We start from the raw sequence: 26497 nt of genomic DNA, 5'->3' as shown, positions 1-26497 counted from the left end.
GGTCTGACTCAACCTGACCAAGAGCCAAGAAAGAGATGATAAGGCTGATGGAAAAGATCTCCTTAATGAATGGCAGTAAAAAACAGCCCAAAGGTGAAGGAGAGAAACAGCCTTGGCTTTTCCTGAGGCTGCAGGCCCCAGACAGGCTCTCGAAAGCACTCCAGGATAAGAAGTAGGCAGGCTATTTCATTTCCTCCCTGTCTTTGTACACTTTCCCACTCCGTGCACCTCATGCTTTCAACAGCCACTCTTTAGTTTTGGGGGGTAAATATTATCCCTTTCAAGTGGGATGAAATGTCTAGGTTACACAGTCCCTGGGAAGAAAAATTATTGAATAAAGGTAACTAACATTCTCAGTTGTCATTTTTTTCTTTTTAACCCTTTCAAACTCAGTGTGTTCATTTCTAAAATGGTTGGAGAGTAGATAGAACCTATGATGTAACCATAAGGATTGATTGTTTAAGCAACAGATTGCAAATGGTGTGGAAAGCTGGACATTAGAGAGAAAAATTCCCTCTGTTACTTCCTAGCATTATCTCTTTTTTTAAAATTTTATTTATTTTTATTGATTGTTCAAAACATTACAGAGCGCATGATATATCATCTTTCATACATTTGACTCAATTGGGTTTTGAACTCCCATTTTTACCCCAAATACAGATTGCAGAATCACATCTGTTACATACTCACATTTTTACATAATGGCATTTTTACTGTTGTATTCTGCTACCTTTCCTATCCCCTACTATCCCCCCTCCCCTCTCCTCCCCTCCCATCTTCCCTCCTAGCATTATCTCTTTTGGAGAAATTATGACCTTATGAACACTCAAGGGACCTCATCTTAGGCATGACACATATAGTAATAATCTTCCCAGAATTAAGAAATATGAGTAAGGTTTAAGTTAGTAGCTAAAAGACATATTTTTCTCTTGGTTTTAATGAGAAAAATAAAATAATTAAAGTCACTCCTAACATTTACAATAGGCTACCATGCACTCATCTTTCAACACAAGAGCTCATTGGGGTCTACTTTCTTTTTACAATGATTATTGTGAGCTAAGTTGCATTGCTATTTATTTTACAGAAAGGAATTTGAAGCTGAAAGAAATTAAGTCTCTGGCTCAAGGTCATAGTAAGAGTCAGAGACAGGATTTTACAGGTGTTTTGATTTCAGATCCACTGACCTCTGCTTTATCACTGCTTTGCCTGGGGGATGAAAGGGACTTGGATGCTTAAATCAGCAAGGGTTCCAAGAACCCAAGTTTCTAGAGTAAATGATAGCTCAACCATTGGACAGTGTCTGCTGCAGTTCACCACAGCATTCCCATGTGTTTCTGAAAACAGAAGTCTGGGGAGAATTGTTTTCATCTAGCATCTAGGAAGGCAACTGGATCTTATAAAGGACTGCCTGATCATCACCCACTGGATGGGAATCTGAAGGATATCCTCAGGGTCCTAAAAGGGACAAGTCTAGAACTCAGTTGCCAGTTCTATGAGTAGGGTGGTGCTAGGGACCTTTGGAAGAAACAGCAGGGAGCATAATGAGGAGATGTGCTCTTGAAGGTTTGGGTTCCTCAGCCAAGGTCTAGCACCACCATCTTGCAACTGGATTATGGTAGAACTGGAAGCACTTCTGAATGTTAAAATATGTGCTCATATTGGGCAATTGAGACTCCAAGAATGCCCTTGTTGCAGGTTTAAAGGCTCAGAGCCTGGCCTTCCCTTCTCTTATCTCTCTACTCCCTTATTGCAGGGGTAGAGATGAGGTGAAACAATACAGAATTTGGAGTCAAACAAACACAGATTTAAATTGGGGTTCACCCATTTGGGGGCTGTGTGGTCTGAGCTTAAGTTTTCTGTTTGTCCAGTAAAGCTAGCAATGCCTACCTCATAGGGTTTCCCCTGAGGATCACATAGCAAATAAGGGTCCCACACACTCTATGTCAGAATCAGTGCTGAAGTGTCACCAGCGCCCGCATTCCTGCACATGAGACCTCTTACTATGGGATTGCTTTATTATATGATTACGTATTATTTGTTTACTTTTGGCTTCCTTATTAGAATATAAGCTCCATAAGGGCAATTATATTATCTCTGGTGCCTAGCACAGTGCCTGGAGCATGGTAGATATAAATATTTGCTTAACAAATAATATTACTCAAATAAGTAAATATTCAAGGCGAAAACAGAAAGTTGGAAGCACTCAAGAAGCTTAAAGAAAATGCCACCTCTGAAAATCTAAGACCCATTGAAACCATGAGTGGCCCAGGAGGACACAGCAGTCTTGGGCTCCTGTTGTTTGTGCTGGGATGCTGCCCTAAGTTGCGTGAGGTCGGGGCACCCTGCAATGGCATTTAGTATGCTGTATCATTCTGGCTTCCGTTTGAAGTCCTGTATGTCTACGGCCCCAGGGCTACTTCTGGAGCTGAGTCAGGCTGACCACAAGAGCAGAGGAAAAGGAGCTGCTCCCATCCCAACATCCACATGGGTCACTTGTCTCCGCTCACCATAGATGCTGAACTGGAGACCATGTCCTGGTCTGATCTCTTTTAGGACCCAAAGGGGATCCTTCAGATTCCCAGCCAGTGGGTGACAATCAGGAGGTTCTTTATAGGATCAAGTTGCCCTCCTAGTTACTAGAAGAAAACAACAATTCTCCTTCCCATATTGCTGTTTTCTAAAACATATGATAAGGCTGTGTGAATTGAAGCAAACACCTTACATCGATGGAGCTATTATTAACTCTGGAAGCTTGAGTTCTTAGAACCCTTGCTGATTTTAAGTAGCCAAGACCCTTACAGCCCACAGGTGAGGCAGCGATAGAGCAGAGATCAGCGGACCTGAAATCAATTGGGGAAAAGAGAAGACCCATTATTTTTAAAACATGTTGGATAAGCCTATGTTTTTAAAATAAAGATGGGCAGCAGTGAGTAAGCTCTCCTCACAAGCAATTGGGAATATCCTTTGGGCCCAAAGCAGAAATGATTGGAATTCTGTCAGTCTTGATTTAGAGTAGAGCCTACAAAGATAGCTAAGGGGGAAAACCCTGCATCCCGCTAGGAGCCTGGAGAATGCCTAAGACTTCTTACACAATTTGAATTGGGAGGATGAACGTCAATGGAACAGAACACATGGGCAGCATTTCTCAGAAAGCACGTGACAGATTCACTGTCTTTGTCAAAGGTGGTGGTGTTATTAAAAGCCATGATGACACATGTGGCAGGCTTTGTTAGATGCTTGTAGCTGTGAGGGGGTGGAGTGGGGTGGGGTTGGAGGTGGGGGTGGTTAACCACAGGAAAGCTGGGTGGGGAGTAGTCCCTCCCTCAGTCATATTTTCTCCCTAGATGATTCAGGGTGGTCTTAGCTCAGTATCAGAAAGCTAGATCTCTGCAGGCCCCCTGTTTGCAAGTCACAGGAATCATCTGGCACCAGCTATGGATAGTGACCAGAGTGGGCAGGCCAGAGAGGTGGGGCCCAGAGGACCGAGGAAGCCTCTACAACACAAGCACACAGCCTCACGCTAGAGCTTGGCTGCTTAAGGGCCAAAAAGGCATATGGTTGACAGATGCTAGTTGCAGCCAGCACTGAACAAATGCAAAGAAAACAAAATTCTATGTAGAACACTCAGGAAGAAAAAATGAAACACCAGTAATGATCATGCTCATGCCATTTACAAATTTCTTAGTTTGTGATTTACTTCTGAAATTCACTTCCTCTTATGTGCTTGTTAGTGTAAGAAATGAAAGTGAGCTCTCTCTTTCTTTGACTTTATTTGCCTCAACTTGAGCAACTTCTGTACCATGGTTTGTACCAATTATTAGAATTATTAGAGAGAATGTCTGCATCTCTCTGTTGGATGATGGTCTCCTTGAGGGAAAGAGCCTTATAAATCCATTTTAAATGTCACACAGCTCACTCACCATTCCACACACAGTGACTAGCACAATACTTTGGCATTTCAGGGGCTGGAGAATGTTTGCTGAACTGAGGATGAAAAGCAATTTTTTTCCATTATTCCATTGTTTTTACTTCTCTAGGCACAGCACATTTTTGTGCATTTTTCTCCCCTTCTCCTCTTGTGTGTTAGAACAGTGCTGTGAGCTGTCTTTTTATCCAGAATGGCCCAAAGTTTGGCATTAGGAAGTCATTTCTCAAGAAGAGTTATTTGGCACTAATCATGGAGGGTACTACAGGAGAAGGGCAGAGGGGCTGAGAGTCTCTGTGTGGTGGTCCTTAAAGTAGCCATTCCCTAATGTGGCTCTTCTCAGAGTCCATCAGCACCTCTGGAAGGACTATTAGCCTGCAGGGGTGAAAACACAGGACTGGAATTAGAACATACAGATCTGAGCAGAGTCCACCACTGTGACCTGTGTAAGTACCAACACCTCTTTGGGTTTCAGTTCATTCATCTGTGAAAGGAAGAGATGGCCTTGATGACCATGGTCATATTTTTTTTTTCACACAAATATTGAATATATTATCTCCCACTCTTATGGTTTAGAATATGAGGTGTTTCCCAGAAACTCATATGTGAGACAATGCAAGAAGATTTAGAGGTGAAATGATTGGATTATGACAGCCTTAACCCAATCAGCATATTAATCCCCTGATAGGGATTAACTGGGTGGTAACTGTAGGCACATAGCAAATGGCTGGAGGAGGGGGTCATTGGGGGTATGCCTTTGGGGTATATATTTTGTGAGCTGAGCTTAGTCTTTCTGTTGGTGCAACACCCTGAACCACTTTCCTCCACCACACTCTTCTCCTATGATGTTCTGCTTGCCTTGGGCCTTGAGGAATAGAGTTGGCCATCTATGGGCTCAGACCCCTAAAATTGTGAGCCCCCAACTTTTCATCCTTAATATTGTTCCTGTCAGGTCTTTTGGTTGCAGCAACAACAAACAAAGCTGCCTAAAACACCCACCACACTTTGCTTCCTATTTGTATGCACGTCTGCCTATACCTCTTAGCATGGTGATCTCCTGTGAACAGCTGTGGGGACTTTTAGAATTGTCTGTTAATCAATTACCAGATTCTCTTCAATTACCAGATAACTCTTTGGATAAGGTGAATGTAGAGCTAGTGTTGGGGAAGATCTATGGAGTGGGAAGATGGACTTGGATAGCATAATTTGTCCTTCCTATAGGAAGAAGTGTCACCTAGAGTTTCCAGAAGCTTCAGGGATGCCTTCTTTCAGCTTTAGAATCTGGAAAGGCAGAATGACAGGAACCTGTGGTGCTGGCATGAATCACAATGACCCATCACGTGCCCATTTATAGAAACAGCAAGGTAGAGACCTGGAATCTACTTGCCTATTCCTCTTCTTAGGTTTAAAGAAAAAAAAGTCCAAAGGGATTTCAATAATATAACCCTACACTGCTGCATCTGACTATGATCCACAACCTCTATCAATATGTCCATCAGAGTCCACCTGAAGTTCAGATTTCCCCAGAGGTTAGACACCCATCCCGTGCTATCTGCCTTGATGTCCCTTCTACCTTTCTTCGTTTGTCAGATAGAAACGGAGGTACAACAATAACTTTACTTTTCCCTCAACTTCACGCTATTTACCTGGGGAAAGGGGTAGAGAAAATTCCTTCTTTCTGTGACTTTTATTATGAGTAGTTTAAGCAAAATCTGCAAGATACTTGGATGTCATCCAGAGCTTTAATCTGCCTGTGTTGACTATCAGGGACCATTGCCAAAATGCAGCCAGGATCTGAAATATTTCAGTGCCCATGAAGAATTGTTCATCAGAGAACCTGTTTCACATGTTGATGATCACATCAGGTCTCCATGTGTTGAAAGACTAAGTGTATGTTTCATTTCTCTAGCAACATTTCAACTTTCTAAGAGACAGAGTGTATGTTGTCACTGAATTGTCAGTGACGGGGACGAGAGTATGGTGGGGACTCTGTCCAAAGTAGAGGTTGCTCCAGGGGAGCTCTGCTTTCTGAATTAAGTATCACAAACTTGGCATTTGATTTAACACTTTCTTTGTTCCCTTAGAACACCTGGCAGAGATATAGTGAATGATCATCTTATTTGGAGTTTATTAATTCCATAAGCCTCTATTTATCTGCAATAAAGAGCAAACATAAAAGTGAGAATTGACAGATGGAGCATCCAACCTTTGATGTCACCCTTAGATCAAACAGGTGACTCATTGTGAACAACTTTCCAAATCAGCCCAGCCAGGCCTGGCGGAACAGGGCACTTGGAGAGGACAACCAGGCATGTTTTGCAGGCCTCCCCCAAGGCTCAACTCACATCCTGTCTCTAGGGGCCTGTTGAGAAATTTAAATTTAATAACCTCTTGGACATAAATGTGGGACTCTTCTGAAAGTCAAGGTAGGTTTCCTGGTTATATATAAAATACTAACTTTTTACAGAGATGAGAAACTGTACAATTCCATCACATACACACACACACACACACACACACACACACACACACACTCACACAGAGCCTGGAAACTATATTTAGGTTGGCAGAGGCAACTCTGTGTCATCTTCAAGGTGTGGTCTGCTTCCACATCTGGAGGCCTTTATCTCTTGCAAAGAATTATTTTTAGGTACTTGGAAAAGTCCTCTGTGAATTTTTCTTGAGCCTATCCTTCCATCCAGACTATAGCCTTCCTGAGAAACAGTGATCTCAATCTGAATTCTCCATTGAACTGAACATACCACTTTGTCAGATAGATAAATAAATAAATAAATAAATAAAAGTGCTCGGTAATATTCATTGATTAAAGCAAAATAAGCCTGCTGTCTTTTGGTGTTTCAAGGAGTCCATGTGAATGCACAAAACAGATAATAAGGAGATGTCTTTCACACGCTCTGTCAACTGGGTTCCCTAGGAAGAAGATGCTGAGATGGAGCTAGAGTTACTGAGTGGGGAGGTAATGCCTCAGAGGAGGGAAGGAACAGGCTTGGGCTGGGAAATCTTCAGAGACTCATGTAGGTTGCACACCTGTGAGAAAAAGAGGAGGAGGAAGCAGAACTGAGCAAGAGAACTTTCAAACTAGACGGCAGATCTGACAAAACCCCAGGAAATCCAAAAGCATAAAAGCTGAGGCAGATCCCAGAGGTGCTAATGGCTGGAGGTTGTCACTAACTTCACTTGCCCCAGCTGGGCAGGAAGTACTTTCTTGAAGGGAGCTCCATGTCAAGTACCTCCATGGCCACACATACTTCCTCTCCATGTTTCTCCATCTTGCTCCATTCAGCCATCCATACCAAATCCACAACCAACTACCATTACGTCTTATTTTTATCTCCAAAATATTTTTCAAGTTGGTTACTTTTTCTTATTTCCTACACTAGCCTAAGGTTCTTTCCTCTGTGTCCTAGACACATGGCCAACGTTGTGGGCATTATGCCCAGGATGATCGCACAGGGCCCCATGCTCCGAACAGTCCTCTGTTTGCAGTTAAATGTTCTTCCAAAATATATTAAACTTCTTAATAATAATTTCATCTGAATACATATTTTGAAAGTGCAGTCTAAAAAAAGCAATTTAGCCTACTTTGCCCTACATTTTCATGTTGTGCTGGTCCCTACAAAGACCATAGCCTTGGCTCCTACACTGTCTGATCTCTGTTACCTCTCCACTTCCTTGGATGATTCTTGACTCCCCACTTCCCCAGTTCTTGGTGATCAAGCTGGGCCTAAAATTCTTCTCCCCACTCCTTGACTACTGTCTCATTGTACCTCAAGGGGAATCTCAACACAGATGTGATGAGGGATGGGTCTTGGAATAGGGCATGGTGATGACCATCTCTGTCTGGGACTAGAAAGGCCATGGTTTAGCAGGGGTAGGTTCAGTTGGGGTAGGTAGCCTCTTGCTCACCCTGGTTCTAGGTACTGAGCATGTTCTAATGTGGAGGTTGAAATTCCTTTAAAGTTCATTCTTTACTGTGGGTTAGGGAGGCTGGCTCATGGGAAGGGGAGACAGCTGTTTCAACTTTCCCACTCTCATCTGGGGCATGGCACTTCAAACTAGAGGCTGACTCTATAGCTGGGCTGCATGTGCATGATAAGTTATAGGATAGGACCCCTGGTTGCCTGTGACAGTCTGTACTTACTCAGTGAGTCCTGATATGCCCAAGAGAGTATGATATTAAGTAGAAACAAAACAAAAACCAAATAAACACACACAATAAAACCAAAATCAGGACTGTCCCCCACAAAAAATAAAATACAATGCTAGGTCAGTTTATAGAAAGCACAGATTAAAGGGAAAAACTTTATATTTTAGTACCTTCAGAGGCAGGAAGATCACAAATTCAAGGCCAGTCTGGATAACGTACCAAGACCCTGCCTCAAAGTAAAATAAAAAGGGCTTGGGCCAGGGGCATTGTTAAGTGGTAGAGTACTTGCTTAGCACTAGTGAGGCCCTGAGTTTGATCCCTAGTACTACAAGGGAGGGGGGAAGCATTTTAGCCTGCTTTGCCTTACATTTTCATTTTGTGCTGGTCCCTACAAGTTATGTAGCCAGTTCTGCCTACAAAAATTTGCTAGCTGTCTCCTGACAACCATTGTAGCCTCACTTCAACCTTTTCTGTACACTGTTGACAATGTTCTAAACCAAAATCCAGTTGAACTGCTGCTTCAGCCCAGATAAGGCCATCAAATAGCTCCCCATGGCTCTTGGGTAGAGTCCTTTAAGGCCAGATACTGACTGTGTGGCACCCATTTACAACACCTGGAGACAATCCTCCATATGCAGAGAGATTCTGGTATTCTCTTTCCCACAAACCCTCCCGGGTCTCTAGGAGTACCCCTGAACCAGTGAGAATCAGAAGATCAATGGGCCACCTTCCTGCTCCTCAGTGGGACAAACCTGAGTTCCGTTCTACATGGTTTCTCAAAGAGCCCCTAGGAGGATTGAGCCCCAGTTGCTCACAGTGAAGTCCACTCTCTACTGCCCAGTTACAGCTTTCCTTTCTTCTTTCTCTCATTTCTCTCTCCCCCAATGAACGCTCTTCAATCACTTCTCCATTAAGCAACTTAAACAGAATTTTTGTCTCAGAGTCTTCTTCTAGGGGAATCCAAACTAAATCCGGTCCCACCCACCCTTAGTCACCCAGCATCATCTGCCCCCTTGCTGCCTCCTTGAGTGTGTGGATTGTGCCATGCTCCTTCCCACCAGGCCTCTGTAGGAGCTGTTCTTTCCTTTTGGACTCTTTCCCATCCCATCCTCCATTCTACTTCCCTAGTCCCCATTTATTCCTTAATTAATAAGTCCCCATTAATTCCTAACCATCCTTCAGATCTCAGCTGATAGAACTTCCTCAGGGAAGCCTCTCCTGACTTCAGAGTCATAGATATAGACATTTAGTCATAGACTGAACTCAGCTTAGTTTGTAAATGTATGTTCATTATGATGCTAATTGATTCATCTCTCTCTTGTCCAGTAGACTGTCAGCTTCCTGGAAGGAATGACCATGGGCCCCATTACTTACCATTTTTTTCTCCACAGCCATCATGAAGCTTGGCTCATTACTGGCGCTCAATAAATATTTACTAACATCTTGAATGAATTAAGACATTTCAAAATGGCCACAGAGGCCACTCACAACTAAAACCACATTTAAGCTATGTGACCTTGGGCAAAGTCCTGAGTCTTCTCAGCCTCAATTTCCTGGCATGAGTGTGTGGGGGGGTGATAATAGCACCTCTGTTTGAGGTGGGTCTCCAAAGAATTAAATGAGATAAGGACACAAAATGCTTAGGGGGATATCTGACACATAGTAAGTGCTCATTACAATACAAATTGCATTTCACAATACAATTTATGAAAGGATTGAGAATTGTGTGGGAAGACTATTATGAAGCAGCAAATAAAACCCATGATAAAAGGTAAAAAGGACATTGTCAGCATGTCAAAGTAAAGAAAGATGCAGGATGTGAAGTGCCACACTAAGAATGAATCTTCACCGAACACAGAATTTGAGAAAAGCATGATAAACCAGCTTGTTAGATAAGTGGTTACAGAGCTGAATTTCCAGTAAGGCCCCAAGTTTAATGTTATCTACTACTCTATTTTAATGATTACCATACAATTTGATTATAGCTTGCCAAAGTATGCGTGTGTCTTTTTATTTTTTTTTATTGTTGGTCATTCAAAACATTACATAGTTCTTAATACATCATATTTCACAGTTTGATTCAAGTGGGTTATGAACTCCCAATTTTACCCCGTATACAGATTGCTGTATCACATCAGTTACCCTTCCATTGATTGACATATTGCCTTTCTAGTGTCTGATGTATTCTGCTGTCTGTCCTATTCTCTACTATCCCCCCTCCCCTCCCCTCCCCTCCCCTCCCCTCCCCTTTTCTCTCTCTACCCCTTCTACTGTAAATCATTTCTTCCATTTGTATTATCTTGTCTTACCCCTCCTTTCCTCTTATATGTCATTTTGTATAACCCTGAGGATCGCCTTCCATTACCATGCGATTTCCCTTCTCACTTCCTTTCCCTCCCACCTCTCAACCCTGTTAATGTAAATCTTCGTCTCAAGCTCTTCGTCCCTACCCTGTCCTTGTTTCCTCCCCTTATATCAAAGGAGTCATTTGGTATTTTTTTTAAAGATTGACTAGCTTCACTTAGCATAATCTGCTCTAATGCCATCCATTTCCCTCCAAATTCTATGATTTTGTCATTTTTTAATGCAGAGTAATACTCCATTGTGTATAAATGCCACATTTTTTTTACAATCAATCAATAAGTACATGAAAAAATGCTCACCATCGCTAGCAGTCAGAGAAATGCAAATCAAAACTACCCTAAGATACCATCTCACTCCAGTAAGACTGGCAGCCATTAGGAAGTCAAACAACAATAAGTGCTGGAGAGGATGCGGGGAAAAGGGCACTCTTGTTCATTGCTGATGGGACTGCAAATTGGTGCAGCCAATTTGGAAAGCAGTATGGAGATTTCTTGGAAAGCTGGGAATGGAACCACCATTTGACCCAGCTATTCCCCTTCTCGGTCTATTCCCCAAAGACCTAATAAGAGCATGCTACAGGGACACTGCTACATCGATGTTCATAGCAGCACAATTCACGATAGCAAGATTGTGGAATCAGCCTAGATGCCCTTCAATAGATGAATGGATAAAAAAAATGTGGCGTGTGTCTGCATTGCAGGAGGTTGGTGGGGTGTCACTAGGAACTGACATTCGTGTTCCAGGGCAGGCAGGGTATTTGTTTTAATTCAGTCACAGCCGATGGCAGGTCCCGTCTTGTTTTCTCCATGTGCTCTCCAGATGAGCAATCAACATTTAAATGTTCATTTTGATCACTTTTTTTTTTAAAGATGAGGAAATATAAGACATTGAAACATACTTGTGACATGATTCTTTGTAATAAAAATTGAAATGGGAAGACTGCTGCTCAGGACTTCTACAGGCTTAACTTTGTTATATCTTTTTCTCCTTTACTTGTATATTTAATTATTATATGTTATAATTATTTTGCATCTAATTATTTATTTAACATTACTATTCTATCTTTTGTGTATTTATTGAAATATTTAGACATACAACAGTCACCTATGAAGCACCTTCCAGCTCTGGAGAACTTCGATCTGATGGGAGACGGTTGAAAGCAGAGCATAGATGAGGCCCCGCTTGTTCCTCATGTGTGATTTAGCATTTGCCATATTCCAGGAATTTTCTAGGTCCCAGTCATAGCCTGAATAAACAAGCTAAGGATTTTACCTTCTTAGAGTCTACAGCATATTAGTGCCAACAATAGTGATAAATGTTATAGAAGGGAGTGGAGAGAGGCTAAAGAGCAGGATTTCCAAATGTCAGGGAGTTCCGATATGCTAGACTATATAATTCCTTTTTGTAGGAGTGTGTCTTATGCTTTGTAGGATATTCAGCACCATCCTTGGCCTTTATTCTTTAGATACCTCTAGCATGCTCCCAGTGGTGACAAACATGTCCCCTGGAGGGCACAATGCACCTCCCCTTCTCTTGAGGACCATCACAATGCAGTGAGACAAGATGGGAGGATCCTTAACTATAAGGCCAGGAAGATTGACTTCAGTTGGGGGTAAATAGCCCACCATTATCAGCTAATGAGATTAAGCTGCTTTGTTTCTCATATTGAAGTTGAAGTACAATTAAGGTCGATGGGAAGGTTATTGAAGGGGAACCAGTACTAAAAGATTAACCAGGTAGTAAGTGGAAGAAAAAGAGATTAAGAAGATGGTAAGAAATTATACTATTCATCTGCCTTTGCCCACAGTTTCCAAGTCTTTTTCATCTATTATTGGTTTGATTTATTCTTCTGATAGTTGAAACGCTGAAGGCTGAAAGTTAAATTTGCTCTTTGAGGGGAAATACAACACGGCCTCTAAAGGAACTTCCAATCATTTGTCACAAGAGTAGCCAGTTTCCTTCAGGAGCACTTTTTCTTCCCTGGGGAAGTCAAGGGCAGGAAACTTTGTCATTATTTGGATGTGTCTGGATGAGAAGAACTTGAAAGCTAGAGATTTAGTCTCCAGGGTTCCCTGGAGATAGTTCCAGGTTGGCAAGAACTGGAAACTGCTACCAGAGGAATAGCCAGGTGCTTCACAAGCTTAAGAAGAGGAGACAGAGGAGGAGCTGAATGAAGAGGAGCTTCATTTAACATGCTTTGAAGAAAACGGGAAATACAGCCACTTTGATAGACAACCTGGGAAGGACTCATGCCTTTTGGTAGCATGTAGAGTGTGAGTGAGTGTGTGTGTGTGTGTGTGTGTGTGTGTGATTCTTCCTGCCTCACACTGGGGCTTGAACTTATTCTGTACCTTCTTAGGGGTTTCTGTCTTTGAGTGGTTATAAGCAGGAAATAAGGAAACCTAGTGGCTCCTGAAACTACTACTTTTGCTGATACACTGTGGGACATTGGGCAAAACATTTCACTTCTCAGTGTCCCTTTATGGAAACAGGCCATTGAGAATGAGGAAGCAAGATTCCATGAAGCATTAACTTTCAAAATCAGTTGTGGTCAAGCACTCTAGCCCACAAACACCATTCTAAAGAAGTAACTGTTTTATAATGGATTTTTAGTAGTTTGAAATTTTTTAGGCATGCAATTATCATGGGTGAGAAGATTCAGCTTTATGTATTTGATATGCATATAAAATACATACTCAATATTGTCCAATTTGTAGCAAACACACACATACATTTATATCCTTTTTTCCCCCTTAGTATATCTCACATATATAATAAAATATTTTAAATTAAAAAATCAGTTGTGGTCGAAGTGATTGAATGTCCCGGGTAATTGGCTCCCCCATTGCTAACCTCCCATTTCTGTTATGACCAGACTTTGTGGTGGAGTCAACAGCCATTCCCTGTCTGTCTGTGGTTTTACCACAAGTCTGATCTTGAGCCTGGGTATGTGCATAGGTCCAAGTCTTAGTCTGTAATAAGCACTGCCTAAATCCTTCCTGAGGCTCTGGGCTAAATATGCCCTGGGAGAAGGGAGTAAGGTGCAAGATGCCAGGACACAAAGAAAATAACATCTGAATTATTTAGGAGGCAGAGCCAGCTTTTAAAAGTGTTTGCCTCCCTGCTCAGACAATTGATCTTGGGGCTTAAAAACAAGTTGGTTTATCTCATACATTTTGTTTTGTTTTAACTCAACATACACTGATTGTTTTCTAAATGCCTAAAACTGGGCCATCAGCAGAAAACATAGCCCATGAAGTTCTTCTTGTTAGGGAGGTCACTTTCTAGGGGAGGGAACAGGCAATAAGGAAACCATTTTTATTTCAGGTGATGATAAGTAATAAATTAAGGTAGAGAAGAAAGGTTCATGGGGCAGTTTTAATTTGTTGGGTGGGAGGGTCAGGGGAAGCGTTTTTGAAAGTTGATATTTGAGCAGAGATCTGAAGGCAGTGGGAGAGGAAGCAGAGAGAGCACCCAGGCTCAGATCCCGAGGAGGAGCAGGCCAGGCGTGCTCACGGAGCACAGAATGACCTTTGCTGGAGGCTCAGGCTATGACCTCAAATAGGCCAAGGAGCAGCCCTTTGCTGCTGGAATACAAGAAGAGATGCCCAGATAATTTGCTATATCTTTCTGCTTTTCCAATCCCCACTTAGAAACATATAAAACTTATGTGTTACCCTGTAATCCCCTGGAAAAAGCTGGGCTATAGTTCTGGATGAGTCAACAAACTTGGAAAAAGTAATCCTACAAAGTAGGAACCTTTGAATCTCCTGGGATGGGAGCTGATACACATGGATGGGGACCGGGGGTTGGAGAAATGGTAACAGAAATGTAATTGAGACTCATAGTTAGCATCTACAGATAGCTCCAGGATACTGTAGAACTTGGAGTGGCTCATGGAACTCCAGAGAAAGCTTACAATCTGTTTTGCGTGACTAAAATTTTATGATATTTAATTTCTTTCCAGATGGGTCCATGTCTTCACTTGCTGGACTCCCTCACTGTATGAAGCACAGTACTAGGCAAGTCTATAAAACATAGTCATTATTTACTGAGTGAATGCATTGTAATTGCATCATAGATCCAGGGATCTGGGTAAAGTTAGGAGAACCATGGGAAACTTCAGGTCTTGGCACTTGCTTGTGAAAGTGTAAGTTTGCTTCAAGCTAATATAGAAAACACCTCCTAACTCATATTAGGATGGACTTAGAAGTCATAAACCAATCACTTGCCATAAAGTGGTCAGTAAGAGACACAGTCCTGAAGGAGGTTTGTGCAAAGCTGTAGAAGTCATGGGATTCCAGTCTCATATTAACAAGGACTTTTTGATGACCACATCCATAAAGCATGTACATATCTGCCAAAATTGAGAAGCACACTAAAGAACATGGCTTTTTCCTGTGTTTTTATGGCCTGTGAGATCCATGTAGGGGGATATTCTAGTTGCCATTCTTGGAGATAGATATCTATCTTTAACATTTATCTACTTAATTTGAAAGATCTTGTGAAAAGGAGACTCCACAAAGTCACTCACAAAAAGTGTAAAGAAACACAAGTTCTTCCTTATTTTCTCTATCATTATTATTTTTACCACTACTACTGTTTAGATTATTTTTTATTGCTTATAGTGACCTTTTAGCTATTTCCCTTCCAGATATATTACTTACTGAATATCCTATGCCATAGGTAAGTTAATAAATTTGTAGTTTTGTTTCAATGGGGGAACTAATGATTCAAATTTGCTTATAGGATTAATAGTATACAGATACAGAACTAGTACTACCATTCTATACTGCAAAACTTACATCACATTTGTTTGCTGTTGTCTGAAATTTCTTACTTGCTTTGTGACTTTGAGTATCTTACTTAGCTTCTCTAAACCTCATTTATATCATGTTTAAAATGGGGGAAATAATAGTAGCCATGTCAGAGTAGAGATTATTTTTAAATTTGCCTGAAAATGAACACATACTTGCACACACACACACATACACACACACACCTGGAACAATGTTGGAGTCAATAAGGAAGAGCTGGAATCATTAGCTATGATGGTAAATAGAACTAGAAAGACAGAAACATTAAACTATAGTCTACCTACTTCAATAAACACACCGCTTAACTTTGTACACAATCCAAGGTAGACCAAGATCTTCAGAAATAAGATTGATCTCCATTGGTTTGGCCCAGTGTAGATAGGGTCATTCAAGTACTTTTTACTTCCTCAACACTTTGCACACCTGATATCCGGGTTAAAACATAATCCTTTGGCATTATTATCCATTTCTAAAGCCTGCCTAAGTAGTTTGATTTCTGCAACTCTGATTAGATGTTGTCTGGATAATAAAATGATTTTGCTCAACTGTGAGATTCCATGAGTCTCAGCCCTCATGTGAGACTATTGATTGGTGTATTGGTTAGTCATGACACTTTATGCATTCTGTGCTTTTTATAGAAGAGCACAGGAAGTTATACAGAGATAAAATAACCTCTCACAGCACAAGTTACCTCATTTCTCAAGTTAATTCATAACGAAGTTTATCTGACAACAATGCCTCTTTCTTAGATACTAAATTACATGGCCTGTACCAGTGGATATTTTAAAACCCTCAAAAATTTTCAAATGATAAATTTGATTTCAAAATATCAATTTAGGAATTGGAGTTGTGGCTCAGTGGTAGAGCGCTTGCCTAGCACGTGTGAGGCAGTGGGTTCGATTTTCAGCACCACATAAAAATAAATAAATAAAATAAAGACATTGTGTTCATCTATAACTAAAAATATTTAAAAACATATAAATTTAATATTAAGTCACTAAATAATAGAAGTTCACATAAAAATAAAACATTTATGAATGTGGGGTTGGGTATTGGACAAATCAAATAATATCAAAGTTTCTCAATAATGCTAATTACTAGAGACAACCACAATTTGATAATCACAAGTCCAGAGATAAGAACACTAAGCAGTTTGGCTTAGCATTTTAATTTAATAAAACTTACAGTAAGTTGCTCATGTTAAGGTGTATATAACTTCTCGGGCATTCGCTTGGCAGTGGGCCAGCATGATGGGTGTATGGTTATGTTCAACATTGCAATGGTACATTTAGTATTACTTTTAGGATGACACATGCACATTACTAGTCACTGCCCTCATCATGAATAATTTTCCTGATTCTGTGTTCTTTTTCACTGTTACCATCATTGCCAGGCATGTAATCTCCTAGATTGTGCTCCCCTTAAGGTTCTCTTCTCCTTGATTTTGGCTCTACTCTGGACAATGCTGAGTTTTTCTGTATTCCAGTTAATGACTTAAGCTGTCTTATCTTCTATTCTGTTGCACATCTCTAATTTTATGATTCAGGCCTAATTTTAAATATTCTTTTCTTTTTTTCAAATTATAGATCAGCTTATGGATGTTCAAAAAACCAGTCACCATATGGGATTGGTGTTAGTCTTAAAGAACTAGGTGAAGAGAAACCCAAAACACTGAAATTACCTAGGGGTAAGATTGGGGCTAAGTTAACCTGTGACCCATTTTGAAGGGCTTGGGATTGTCTTGTATTGGACTGGAGTAGTAGCTCATGGGAGGGAGAGGACTGAGTCAGAGTGAGCTCTGCACCTTGACCCCTGCCATGGGGTGCAGGAAGTTGGGAATGGGCTAGGAGCCACCTTGTTCATTTTAGGTAAATTCTGCGACCTCTTATTTTACCCCAAGCCCCAGGCATAAAAAAAGTTCCTACAGGAGGTTTAAGACTAGTTTTAGGTGTAATGGAGAGTAAGAGGAATGAAGATCTCTCAGCCTTCCATTGAACTATCTTGCCAAAGATTTCCCCATGTGTTTTCTATTGTCAAAAATTCCTTTAACATATGTTATTATTTGCACAATTAGAGATAAAAGTCTTACATATGCAGATACAGTAAATGATGAGTCCTTTCATGAATTTGGGAAAGGGACTGAAAAAGGTACTTTGGAGATACAGAATCAATGCCTGACATTTACAGTTTTCCTTGGGCAGCACTATTTTTATCTTGGCAAGATTATCTGTGAATTTCTTTTTCTTTTTCTTTTCCTTCCTTCCTTCCTTCCTTCCTTCCTTCCTTCCTTCCTTCCTTCCTTCCTTCCTTCCTTCCTTCCTTTTTGCAGAATGGTACTTCACTTTCTGCATCTCAAATCACAAGTCCTCACCATCTATCCTCTATAATCTTTTCCACAGTGACTTCTGTTGTCACCAGTGGATATGTCTGACACATTTTTCTTGCCCAAATTCCCTGTTAGAGGATTTACATTGTCTCTGGTAGGTGTCAATGGAACTCAATGCACCAGTGAAGTAAATCTAGTAAAGGAACAATTGGGATACCATCTGGAAAACTGAGGCAAAAATAAGGGAAAAGAGGAATATTTGTCTTGAATTCTATGAACCAGCTACACATGCGGAACTTTATGTTTTATTCATTTGAGTGTTCATACATTAAAAATGATCCATTTGGCACCTATTATATTTTAGATTTGCATTTGGTGCTAGAGTTAACAGTGGAGAGCAAGAAAGATGTGGTTCCTGTTTGCTTAGAGTCATTGTCTAGTAGCTGGAAGTATATTCAGAAGAATCCATGAGATCATTTGGCACAAACCTCCTTGTTTTACAGATTAGAAAATGGAAGCATGGGAGGTAAAGGAAATTTATTACCACCAGGATCCACCCAAGATTGGAACTGACTGTTCGACTCATAGCCTCTTCTCTGTGAGTGAGCACAGTCAACAGGCCTTGGGCACAGTCCCCTCCAGTCTCCTGTCTATGGCCTAAGAATCCATGCTTGTCCTTCTCCAAGCCTCAGATGGCCAGAAAGACTTATAATATTGAGGTGAATTTTTGTTCATGATTTAAATTGGAAAGTATCTAGGTGTAAGGAGGAAGAAGAGTGATGGGCATTATTTGCACTGGGGGAAAGTTTTCTCTCCTACCCCTCAGTGCATCACTAGGCCTGCCTGAGCAGAGGAGTTTGGCCAACTACTGGGTTTTCATTAAACTGATAATTAAAGAGCGAGCATCCAGAGGAGTCAGCACATTCGCTGGATAATGAGTTCTTTATGCTTCGGGTTATTACTCAACTGAAGGGAACCTATAATGCCGTTGTGTCTGGAAATCAATAAAGGGACAGTCTCAACCACAGGTTTAATGACTGACTTCTTGCTTATAAAACTGCATGCTACTGCATACCCATTTTGATAGCAGCACAATTCACAAGAGCCAAACTATGGAACCAGCCTGGGTGTCCATCAATGGATGAATGAATAAAGAAAATGTGACATAGATACATAATGCAGTTTTATTCATCCAAGAAGAAAAATGAAATTATGTAATTTGCAGGAAAATGGATGGAACTAGGGACCATCATGTTAACTGAAATAAGTCAAACTCAGAAGGTCAAGGGTGGTATGTTTTCTCTCATATGTGGAAGGTAGAGAGGAAAAAGGAAAACAAAGATAGGGTGGATCTCTTAAAAATCAAAGGGAGATTAGTAGAAGAAAGGGAACAAGGGATGGAAGGCAGGGAGGGAGAGGGGAAGTGCTGGGGAGGGATATGGGTCAAATTATATTGTTATATCATGTACATGTGTGAATATGTAACAACAAATCCCATCAATATGCACAACTATAATGCACCAATAAAAAATGTGGAAAATAAAAACCTATATATTAGGACAACAGGAAGGCAGCCCACACTGCATCTTCTGCTGTTGTTTACCAGACTTTCAAGATTATGTTTTAGAGAGATCCATTTATATTTATGGAATTTTCCTGGAAAATAGGGGTTTTAAGAGTTTCTGGAGAGTTTTTTAGTCTTGTTTCATATGAAATTGAAAATTCAGTTTAATATAGAAGGTTGAAGTTTGTTTCTACAGACTTTTCAAATAAAGTCACCAAAAAGGAGTGTCTTTTCCCAAGTCTCTCAACATATTTCACCCATGACCCTCACCTGTGGGTGCTGCCTACCTCTGCAGATGAGCCCAGGGTTCCTGCAATCACCAGACTATGCTGCCACCTCCTTCCTTTTTCCCCCCACCCAAGGAACCATATTTCTCAGACTCATTTAGATCTCAAATCCTTTTCTTCCAAGGGATTTCCTACTCATAATTCATGGAACTACCATTCTGTAGAAGATAACTTGGAAAGCAATGACAAACCTGGAACTGAGTGAATGTGATCATTGCAAGATTAACTTTGCAACGGTTCAGTTTGTAAGAGCAAAGTGGGTACTTCCCTGAGTTCTGCATTCTAATTTTACTGATGGTCCAGCATTAGAGTGGGACAGACCTCACCTCACAGTGAAGCTGATCTGATCCCCTGTGGTTCTAGCAGGAGAAGAGGCTAAAGAGAACGTGTGAGTCCTCAAAGTGGAGGCAAGTGTCCACTTCTGCCCCCAAAGACTCATCCAGGGCGGATGTGCCTCAGAACAGCAGGGCTTCCTCAAGTGTGTGCTTTCATTGACACCTCATTTCCCATCAGCACGAAGGGGAAAGCAGCAAAAAGATGATCACTCAACAAGTTAGTCATGCTGGGAAACTTATCTTTTTCATGCAGTGGTTTCTCTCAGCAAGGGGTGGCAGATGTGTGGTACAGCTGGCAGACTAAAGTCATTTCCCAGTACTATCACTGATCCTAGCTGAGTGCCATTTCCATCTTGTCATTTGTCCACTGCCTTGCGAAACTAACATCTAAGAGGGCAAAGCATCTCTATTCCCTGAGGCCATTTCCTCCTGACATTCTTTGCTGATTACCTCTGAAGCAGCTGTGATCACTTCTTTGCATGGTCAAACCATCAGCTGAGGACTCTTGTTTCTCCAGAATCAGGCCAGCCTCAGCTGGTCCCAGCAACATGCCTGTGGGTTATGCTAGGGATGCAAGGGTCTTGGCCTGGCTCCCAGCAGGGCTGCAGCTAACAAAGAAAATTTTGGAAGCATGACTATCTGGAGGTGTTCTGTTGAGATGAACTGGTAGAATTATAAATCATTTAGCTCATCACCCAGCCTCTAATAGGAATGAACCTAAGCCAACCCAGGCTGATAGGAAGCAGAGATACTATTAAAGGCTCTAGGAGAAGGAGATTCTACGGCCACCCTGCTTCCATTTTGGCAGTCACATTTGTGTTTATGTTTCCTGGTGATGAAAGGATTGTTCATTCTCTATAGAATTTTCCTTAGGGTCCACTGAATTAATTCACACACACACTTCTCATTACCATAAGTTACTATGAGGCATATGCCTGTGTGTGCTGGGGGAATGTAAGATGTCGTAGTAGTCTGCTTCAAGGGGAATTTTATTAATTAAACATAAGGAGAATTTAGTTTATTAGTTATAAAACATATGCAAGGCCACAGATGTTAAGAACCATGTGAATCTGAACCATGAACAGGGTTCCTCATGAGCATGAGGTACTATGAAGAAAAGTCATCTTCAGCCTGGCACTAAACTCCTACTGCTACTACTTATTCACATTTATTGACATGTAACAAATTTCTGGTGTGGTTCTAAGCCATACACACTTTTCTGGGTACTTTATACACGTGTTCAATCATCACACCAACCCTGAGCAGGCAACTGAAAGGTAGAGTTTAAGTTAGGTCACCCAGCTAGGTACTGGTAGAACTGTATTGGAATCCTAAGTAGTCAAATTGTAGTGCCTTGCTCCTGTACACCATTAGGATGATATGGATGGACAGATTTCCACATGTGCAGAGATGGGCAAAAGGAGCCTGGTTAGCTAAGGAGTAGTTGTAGAAACATTTAAATGGAAGAGGTACGGCTGGAGGGTGCTTGGTGTAATGATTGGCACAAAGACTCAAATAGAGTAAGTACTTGTTTGTTGCATATTTGAATTTGAGCTACTGACTGAATGTTTAGAGAGAGAGATAATGCTGGAGAAGAAGGCTGTTATCAGATTGTGTAGGGTTTTGAATTACTGTCTAAGTGGTTTAAACATGGTACTTAGGATAATATCTTCTCTTCAATCCTTCAATTTCTATAGAGGCCAACATACTAGTCCAAAAATGTGTTATCCTATACGTTCTATCCTGTTCTATCCTGTATTTTCTTTTTTTTTTTCCCCAGTGCTTTTTATAGAACTGCTAGAGAAAAATTGACACCATGCTAACCAAGTCGATTACAAAATGCTTGCTAAGTCTTTTTTTTTTTAATTTTTTTTTTTTTGAGAGAGAGAGAGAGAGAGAGAGAAATTTTTTTTTTTAATAGTTATTTTTAGTTCTCGGCGGACACAACATCTTTGTTGGTATGTGGTGCTGAGGATTGAACCTGGGCCGCACGCATGCCAGGTGAGCGCGCTACTGCTTGAGCCACATCCCCAGCCCCTTGCTAAGTCTTGTTGAAAGTATTTAACTATAAAATTTAGGTACCAGTTATACTTGAGCTGTCGTTATTTGCTTGTCATGCCTGTAGTCCCTTCTAAACTCATACTAATGGACAGGACTTTATGTAGCCAAACTAAATATGGTGTGACCCTATTGTCCCTGTTTATAGATGACAAGACTTCTGGTGGACATCATTACATGACAAATGCATTTGCTTTCAGAATAATAAGCGTGAAGCATTGAGCAGTAGGTGTAGCAACTGAAACATCATTATGGAGAGAGGAGCCAAAGTTGCCATTACAGACTTCACATATCCCAAAAGCATGAGGGAGCAGGAAGAATAAGTAAGCAGAAGGTGTGTTTCGAGCCCAAATCTTCTGATTTCAAATTCAGTTCTGGATACTTCCCGAAATTTTTTTCTAAAATTAAAAATCCTATCACTCTTTTTCACCATTCATTCTTCCTGTTTTTGCATAATTGCTCGCTCACTTATTTTGGAAACTACTGAAATGTGATCATCTCCTGGGTTTCTCCCTTCTCCTACCACTACTATTCTCTGATACTCAACCAGTTAGAGAAGGCTCCACCTATTCTCATGGCCACCCCTCAGGTTCAAGACTTCATCGTCTACCTGATGTCTCCATGTCCAACTGATTTTCCATGTACTGCTATTGGACCAATTATTAAAGTATATCCCTGATTTTGTCACTTTCTTACCTCCAAATCTTCAGTGATTCCCATCTACCAGGAAAAATTCACATTCCCTGACTTGGTACTTTGGTCCATCTTTAATATGGTCTCAGTAGTTGATTCCAGAATATTTACAAGCCTGTTAGTTTTTTTGTAAATAGAATCCTTTTTATGCTTTCTCTAGATTCAAAATTCTATTCATTTTCCCCAAATATTCACAGTGCTGCCTCTTTAATAAGGTATCTGCAATTCTAAATGGAATGGATATTTCTTTTTCCTAAATATTCATTATGTTTTGCCTGTAATTCTGTTAAGGCAATTATTGTAGGGTTATCACACATTTGCCTTACATTCCCTGTGGGATTGCTCATTTGTACTTGGTTATTACACAGGTGTTAGTGCTCCCTGGGTATGGCCTGCTTGCTCAGACCTGTGCCATTCCCTGCTCTGCTGTATGTCACAGGGTCTGACCTGTGGGCTGTGCTGCCCACACTCCACTGTCAACTGATTTTATTCTAAGTGAGGCACTAACAAGAGAAAGCAGGGTCTTTTCCCCATCCCCGGTGCCTTGGGAACTGTCTCTGGTAGAACCATATTCCGTTTAAGGCTCCAACTTCCATCTGGTTCCAGACTCTGATATGAGCCCCTGAGCCTAGGTCCCTGGAGGAGTCTCCTTGTTTTTCCTGCCTAGGAATGATAGTGGTGCCCACCATTGTTTATTCTGGATTGTGGGCTTCCAGTGCCTGCCTAATCAACCACCAAAGGCGGATATTTTGTTGTTGTTGTTTGAGATACAAATTATTCTGCCTTTCAAGGATGGATGATAGTGGCTGTCCTCCTGTTCAGGTATCACTGTAGACTGTGTCTTGTTCCTCCATGCTCCTTGGTGCCTTGTTCAGTGACTTGCATTCTTCAGGTGCCAAATAAATATTTTTTGAGTAAATGCTAAATAAAGAAATAATATTGCTAATGATTAAAGTAAATTAACTTCCCTAAAAATTATTAGGGAAATTACTTAGAAAACATTAGGAGACACTCATCAAATTAGTGGCCAAGGAGATTCCAAAACCAAAAACCAACCAATCAACCAACCAACCAACCAAACAAACAAAAACCAGTAAAAAAACAAAGACAATATCTCTGTCATTGTAAATTTAAAAGGCTACTAGGAAACTTAAAAACTGAATTAAATTTTTTTTTTAAAGAGAGAGTGAGAGAGGAGAGAGAGAGAGAGAGAGAGAGAGAGAGAGAGAGAGAGAGAGAGAGAATTTTTAATATTTATTTATTTTTTTAGTTCTCGGTGGACACAACATCTTTGTTGGTATGTGGTGCTGAGGATCGAACCCGGGCCGCACGCATGCCAGGCGAGCGCGCTACCGCTTGAGCCATATCCCCTTTTATTAAAAAAATTTGATGGGTTGAAAGATATCTAATTAAAAGGTTTCTTTTTCACATTTTTTTCTCCTGATCTTTAAAAAATGATTATAAATTTAGGGGTCTCTAAGTGAAGGGTCAATAACAACATCAAGGGTCTCCAGTTTTCCCTAAAATTAGTCCTGTGGTCTCCTTTTGCAATCAAAGTATCAATATTTTCCACCTCGACTCTAGGAAATGTTAGGAAGATGTCAAAGTGGTCAGTGTACTAAATGCTACATTGGTTTTTAGTATTTCCTTCCTTGGACTTACAATAACTCATATGTTCTCTGGGCCACCCTCATTGTCCCTGTCCACTGTCATTGTCCTTGAGGGCTGCAATAATGTGGATAAGTATGTGGGCTGTAGCTGGAGTAATGAGCCAGCACTTTGAGAACTGTCCCCACTGCACAGGAAAGTGGAATGGTGGTTTAGATACTTAGTGGAACTTCCCCCTCTGCCTTTGGATTGAGTAGTAACCTTGAGCCTTCTCTCTCAGCCTTCATTTTCTAAGTTTAGGAAAAATCCCCCACCCTTGGTATCTGACGACCCTCTATATCCTATCACTCCAGCTGGCTGGCCTTCAGCATCAATCCTATCAAGGTGGTTTAACCAGAAACCCCTTTATTCTTGATGTTTCCTTTAAGTAATTTTGCATCAACAAGGCCCCTACCCTGTTTTTTGGCTATAAATCCTCACTTGTCCTTTTTAGAGCTGGAATTGAGCCCAATTTTTTTTTTCTCCCACTGCAAGACTCCATTGCAGTGGCCCTAATACCCATCACCATGACTCCCCTTGAATAGGTCTGCCTCACCATGTTTAATGAAAGTCACAATTTTTTTTTCCTTTAACTCTGGCACTAGGGGAAGCATTAGAAATTTAAAACAAGTTGTGGACAAGCTTCTGCTCCTTGTTTCCTATGGTTAATCATCGCAGACCAAAGATTGCAATAATTTTTTTTGTTCAGTTAGAGTTTAGGAGTCGAAGCAATAGGGCTAAGCATACTTTTTGTCTACAGAAGTTACAATTTCCCACTGCTTTGCGTACAGATAAGGATGCAAAGCCTCTACAACAATGCGTAGTGTTTACAATCTCTTTAAAATGCCTGCCTGCATTGACTTACTTTAGAATAAATTTGTTTGAGCTTTGGAAAAGGGTACTTGGACTTCTCGCTTGGGGGACTGGCTAGCAATAAAATATCCACTGCTGGGTGTGTCTGGACATTGGCTTGGACTTTGGTTTTAACAAGATACCCCCCCTCCCCCAAGGAGACAGTGTTTATAGCTGTTAAATGCCTACCTAAATCATATGGTTTTGATAGTAGATATTTCAGAGGGCTTGCTACTCCCCAGAGCTGAAAAACTTTAGCTGCCCTTATCATGACAATTGTAGGTCTATTTCAGCAGCCTGGAACCTGACACCTGGCTTGGAGCCTGATTTTTCCTTTGCAACTCTTGTATTGGTCTGATTCCCTTTCTAGAATAAGACATAGCTTCTGTGATTCATGCAGAGCTGCTTGTTTAGGGGTCAGTGGGTCTCCATCACATACTTAGCTCAAAAAGGAGACTGAGAGCCCCAAGAGTCCTAGACATGACTTAGTTTTTCCTCTGCCAGGTCATTTGTTCATTTAAGGAGCATCTCTTGAGTACCAAGCTAGGTTGCTATTAAAGAAAAATGAATCAAAGGTGTTGGGCTCAAGGAATTGTGACTGTGATATTTACTACTTTTAAGTTCTCATCAGGTTAATGTATTTTTCTATAGCATTAACTATAGAATGATGGGTTTAGAAATGTACCCTATTAATGCTCTTCACGTGGTAAGGTCAACTTTATGGAGAGGTAGATAACCCCCATGATAAGGGTACATGTCCTTAATGAAAGACACTTTCGCAAAAAATGTGTCCCTTATACCCCTCAAGTTCCCACAATAGTTTTTTCTGTTTCAGTCAATAAAGGCATTTGACTATGCAGATCTTTTGTGTGTGTGTGTGTGTGTGTATGTGTGTGTCTGACTTATTAAACTTATGAGAAGGGCTGGGGTTGTAGCTCAGTGGTAGAGCGCTTGCATAACATGTGGGAGGTACAGGGTTTGATTCTCAGCACCACATATAAATAAATAATATAAAGGTTCCATTAGCAATTAATATATATATATATAAACTTGTGAGACTTGTACTTCAAACCACTTTGTCCATTTAATTTCATCCTAAAGTTCTAGACATTTCCTTCCCAGGCCTGGAGAAGTTTTCTTCCTTTTCCTCCCTATCATGTGGTTCTTCCCTCAGGCTCCTGTCTTCTGCTAGATAAGAGAACATAAAGCTGGGGGTCAGAGGTGGGAGCCTTCTGAATGCGAAGGGAAAGAGGAGAAAATTGAGAGTTTATAGTGTGGGTTTTGTCCAGTGAGGCTAGAGCTGTGGTTGTCTGCTAACTATGAGATAGGTTCCGAAGCAGGTACTGGGAAGGCTAAGTGAAGGGTCAGTAACAACATCAAGGGCCAAACAACTATTAGAGAAAATGGAACTGGTGATTGGGTCAGTACAACTGGTCATTTTTGGTGCAAAGTGCTTGTGTG

Source organism: Urocitellus parryii, chromosome 6 (genome assembly GCF_045843805.1).
Source record: "Urocitellus parryii isolate mUroPar1 chromosome 6, mUroPar1.hap1, whole genome shotgun sequence".
Classification (NCBI taxonomy): Eukaryota; Metazoa; Chordata; class Mammalia; order Rodentia; family Sciuridae; genus Urocitellus; species Urocitellus parryii.
This window is presented reverse-complemented; position numbering follows the sequence as displayed.